Raw genomic sequence first — 5,110 nt, 5'->3', positions numbered from 1 at the left:
TTTCCAAGGAGAGTGGGAGAGATTCAAATAGGAGGACATGGATTGAGATTGAAGGGGGATTTTCTTCCCTCAGAGGGGGGTGGGAGCGTGGAATGAGCTTTGGGCCAAGGTGGTGGAGGTGGGATGGACTGGACTCTTGGGGGGGAATGTGGGGCAGGTCCTGGTGTGGAAATGTGCAGCCTGAAGGGGAGATGGACTGGAGGCCCGAGGCAGCTCTCGGCCCCTTCCCCAGTGGGGCTGGGCTGGCAAGAGATCCCGTGGAGGGGTGGCCCAAGCTCTCGCGAGAGCGACCCCTGGGGGCCGCCATGTTGTTGATCTTTCCCGCCTTTGGAGCAGTTGGTCGCGAGCGGGAGAGGTTCGTGTCGGTGCTTCACGGGCGGGAACCGGGGCATTTTGGGAGCGAGACCAGGGAGGAGGGAGTTTCCACGGGTCGCCCTTTGGGTCTGGGGCGGCCGGAGCTCGGAGGGGAACGGGCGGGGAGATGGTTGTGAGGTGGGGCCGGGGAACCGTGAGGGAGTTTCGGTCGGGGTGACATTAGGGTTTCTGGTAGTCGGGGCCCGCGAGGCTGAGGGGGGGCGGGGGCCGCGAGACTGAGGGGGGTTCGGGGCCCGCGAGACTGAGGGGGGGTCGGGGCCCGCGAGGCTGAGGGGGGGTCGGGGCACGCGAGGCTGAGGGGGGGGGTCGGGGCCCGCGAGGCTGAGGGGGGGTCGGGGCCCGCGAGGCTGAGGGGGGGGTCGGGGTCCGCGAGGCTGAGGGGGGGGTCGGGGCCCGCGAGGCTGAGGGGGGGGTCGGGGCCCGCGAGGCTGAGGGGGGTTCGGGGCCCGCGAGGCTGAGGGGGGGTCGGGGCCCGCGAGGCTGAGGGGGGGGTCGGGGCCCGCGAGGCTGAGGGGGGGGTCGGGGCCCGCGAGGCTGAGGGGGGGTCGGGGCCCGCGAGGCTGAGGGGGGGGTCGGGGTCCGCGAGGCTGAGGGGGGGGGTCGGGGCCCGCGAGGCTGAGGGGGGGTCGGGGCCCGCGAGGCGGAGGGGGGGGGTCGGGGCCCGCGAGGCGGAGGGGGGGGGTCGGGGCCCGCGAGGCTGAGGGGGGGCGGGGGCCGCGAGACTGAGGGGGGTTCGGGGCCCGCGAGACTGAGGGGGGGTCGGGGCCCGCGAGGCTGAGGGGGGGTCGGGGCACGCGAGGCTGAGGGGGGGGTCGGGGCCCGCGAGGCTGAGGGGGGGTCGGGGCCCGCGAGGCTGAGGGGGGGGTCGGGGTCCGCGAGGCTGAGGGGGGGGTCGGGGCCCGCGAGGCTGAGGGGGGTTCGGGGCCCGCGAGGCTGAGGGGGGGTCGGGGCCCGCGAGGCTGAGGGGGGGGTCGGGGCCCGCGAGGCTGAGGGGGGGGTCGGGGCCCGCGAGGCTGAGGGGGGGGTCGGGGCCCGCGAGGCTGAGGGGGGGTCGGGGCCCGCGAGGCTGAGGGGGGGGTCGGGGTCCGCGAGGCTGAGGGGGGGGGTCGGGGCCCGCGAGGCTGAGGGGGGGTCGGGGCCCGCGAGGCGGAGGGGGGGGTCGGGGCCCGCGAGGCGGAGGGGGGGGGTCGGGGCCCGCGAGGCGGAGGGGGGGTCGGGGCCCGCGAGGCAGAGGGGGGGTCGGGGCCCGCGAGGCGGAAGGGGGGGTCGGGGCCCGCGAGGCGGAGGGGGGGGTCGGGGCCCGCGAGGCTGAGGGGGGGGTCGGGGCCCGCGATGCTGAGGGGGGGTCGGGGACCCGCGAGGCTGAGGGGGGTGTCGGGAACCCAGAACGGTGGGGGGTGTCGGGGAACCTTGGATGGGAATGAGCGGGAAGTTTGTGATGGATGTGAGGGGGCTGGGGATGGGGACCTGCATGTGGAATGGGTGGTCGGGGCCAATAATAGAAAGGTTCCACTTTTCCACAGGACTCTCTGTTCCTCAAGTAGATGCGGCAGTGATGTTCCCCCCACCCCATCCAGCGCCAGGATTCCAGGCGTGGGGGTCGATGAGGGATCAGGGATGCTATGAGGGCGGTCGACAGTCTGACCCGTTTGGTGACCCCTGACCTCAACCATCATGTTACTAAAAGGAATGGATGAAGGTCTGGCAGAGGATGAGGTTTGTCTTCATTTTGGTGAGGCATTTGATAGGCTCCACAGACTTAGTCATAAGGCTTGGGATCTATGGATGTGTGGATTCAGAAATGGCTTAACTGCAGAAAGCATTTGGATATGGGCATGGATGGGAGGGGTATGAAGGGATATGAAATGGGTGCTTGTCAGTGGGATGAGAAAATCAGTTCACCACAGACTGGAAGGTTTCTGTGCTGGAATGAGACGTCATTAACAATGACACCGACAGCCCAATCCTCTTTCTGCCAGTTCCGCTGCAGACATTAGAAGACGGTCCTGTTTAAAATAATCCGAATAACCCTGGGCGCGGACCCACCGAAGCCACAGTTTAGTTCCTGCACCTCAGATGGTGAAATCTACAGATTTTTCTTTAAAATATTGTTTACATTGTAAAACAATTTGAAAAGTGCATTAACTTTTGTTAATACCCACACTCCTGTTCGGCTCCGAATCATGGGTCCTCTACCGGCATCACCTACGGCTCCTAGAACGCTTCCACCAGCGTTGTCTCCGCTCCATCCTCAACATCCATTGGAGCGCTTTCATCCCTAACGTCAAAGTACTCGAGATGGCAGAGGTCGACAGCATCGAGTCCACGCTGCTGAAGATCCAGCTGCGCTGGATGGGTCACGTCTCCAGAATGGAGGACCATCGCCTTCCCAAGATCGTGTTATATGGCGAACTCTCCACTGGCCACCGTGACAGAGGTGCACCAAAGAAAAGGTACAAGGACTGCCTAAAGAAATCTCTTGGTGCCTGCCACATTGACCACCGCTAGTGGGCTGATAACGCCTCAAACCGTGCATCTTGGCGCCTCACAGTTTGGCGTGCAGCAACCTCCTTTGAAGAAGACCGCAGAGCCCACCTCACTGACAAAATGCAAAGGAGGAAAAACCCAACACCCAACCCCAACCAACCAATTTTCCCCTGCAACCGCTGCAACCGTGTCTGCCTGTCCCGCATCGGACTTGTCAGCCACAAACGAGCCTGCAGCTGACGTGGACTTTTTACCCCCTCCATAAATCTTCGTCCGCGAAGCCAAGCCAAAGAAGAATGTTCAATTCAAAAGGAAAAAATAATGAAAAAATCTTAATTCAAAGCCCGAGCGCTAAGCAAGGTTCAAAAAAAAACCCACAGGAATAAAGTGCCAACATCCTGCAGATGGATTTATCAGTGGCTAAGGACCAGATTTATTCTCGTCTCTCGCCGTGCACACACGAAGATGAGAGCAGTGTTTGAGATGCTCCAGGCTCCGTGTTACAACGTATACCCAGCCAGAAAGAATTCCGATCCATATCCCCACGTTTTTATTCCTGGGGCTGACGGCAGGGTTCAGCCTGAAATAGCAGAGGATGAGAATCCAGGCAAAAGGACAGAAGCCCAGACCAAAGCAAAAATTGCAGCAGAAGGATTTAGTTCCACCGGTAGAGAGAGAGGGAGAGTGGAAGGACACTTTCAGAATGCCCATAGGATTTAACCTGTTTAAAAGCAGGTGGCACAAATCTGTGCAGAGGGGCACAATTTAAAGGCGATTGCAGATGTTTGATTGGGAAGCTGCAGGAATTCAACCCATCAGAATGAAGTAAATGCAATATCCATAGAGAGAAACCTTGGGCTTTTCTCTGGAGTGATGCAGGAAGCTCATGGACTGAATGGATTTGTGGCAGAGCTTGGTGGAGGAGCAGGCAGTGCTGAGGAAACAGAAGGCTGCTGAAGGACTTGTAAAAAGAGAACGTGCAGAAGGCTGCGGGTGCCTGGAGCACATGGCCGGGGAGGATTGTGGAGTCTGGAATAATAGGGACATTTAACATTTAGACAGGCACATCGATGCAACAAAAATAGTGGGTTATGGATTTGAGGGGTGAAAGGTTCAGTTTGTAGTAGGTTTGAGCAGGTGTCTTGTGACAGCAATACACCTGAGCAAAAAGCTCTGCAAAAGTATGGACATCGCCCAGGACATCTCAGGTAAAAAGCCTCCACCATTGAGAACATTTGCTGGGAATGATGCTGTCAGAGAGCATCAGGAATCAAGGATCCACGTCACCCGCTCTGTTCTCACTGCTCCCATCAGGAAAGAGGTATAGCCAGGTTCAGGAATAGCCCTTCATCACGAGACTCAACACACATTCAGGGACTTTTCCTTTTGCACTTTGAATTTTTTCTCTCTCAATTCCAGTTTGTTTTCATATCCAAATTTTCAGAGATTACAAGTAGATGAGCCCAGTTGGGGAAACTTGGTTTTGGTCTATGTAATGGTTACTTTTATCCCCTTTTATTGTTCATTTATATAAGTGTCTGGGCCACTATGTGGTCCAGGTACAGCTGACAGACCTTTACCAAAGGGTCACGTTTATGTGATTTTTTTTTTCTTCCGTAGGTAACAGCAGTGCATTTCCACAGCCCAGCGGACATCCATTTGATCGTGATACATATTTTCGCGAAGGCCAGTGCTATTTTTATAAATGAGATTAGATATTTGGTCAAGTTGTCGCTTGTTTCCATGAAGATATTGCTCCAGGTCTCACGCGGAGGCCACTCCTGTGATCGTGGTTAATTTTTCTGTGCTTTCTTGCCAAAATGGCCTCACTTTCACTCACGACCACGTAGAAAAGTTTAATGAAGCTCATCATCCCATTGGCCTTCATAACTATCCTATCAACCTGAGCGGCAACCTTGAGGGATATTTGGATTTGAACCCCAAAGTCCCTCTCTTTATCCTCACTCATGTAACCGACTGGTAACCTTGTACCCAGCCTTCTGGTTTGTCCTTCCAAAATGCATCACCTCACACTTACCTGGATTGAAATCCTTATCCTTCGACAACCTTCAGCATCATCCACAACTCCTCCAACCTTCACATCATCTGCAGACATACTGACCCATCTTCTGCCTCTTCATCCAGGTCATTTATAAAAATCATCAAGAGCAGGGGTCCCAGAACAGATCCATGTGGCACTCCACTCCTCTCTGCTTTCTTCCAACAAGACAATTTTTTATCCACAGCC

General features: G+C 57.8%; 1 long non-coding RNA gene across 1 annotated transcript; it reads left to right on the top strand.

Moving 5' to 3' along the window:
• The first annotated feature begins 445 nt into the window (after positions 1-445).
• On the top strand, positions 446-4,551 carry LOC138750114 (uncharacterized). Its single transcript, XR_011349075.1, has 3 exons — positions 446-492; positions 1,899-2,091; positions 4,483-4,551. It is a non-coding gene; the product is annotated as an uncharacterized lncRNA (long non-coding RNA).
• The last annotated feature ends 559 nt before the right edge of the window (positions 4,552-5,110 follow it).

This window comes from Narcine bancroftii (genome assembly GCF_036971445.1).
Source record: "Narcine bancroftii isolate sNarBan1 chromosome 8 unlocalized genomic scaffold, sNarBan1.hap1 SUPER_8_unloc_1, whole genome shotgun sequence".
NCBI classification, from domain to species: domain Eukaryota; kingdom Metazoa; phylum Chordata; class Chondrichthyes; order Torpediniformes; family Narcinidae; genus Narcine; species Narcine bancroftii.
Note: the sequence above shows the minus strand (reverse complement) of the source record. Positions and strands in the feature narration are given on the sequence as shown.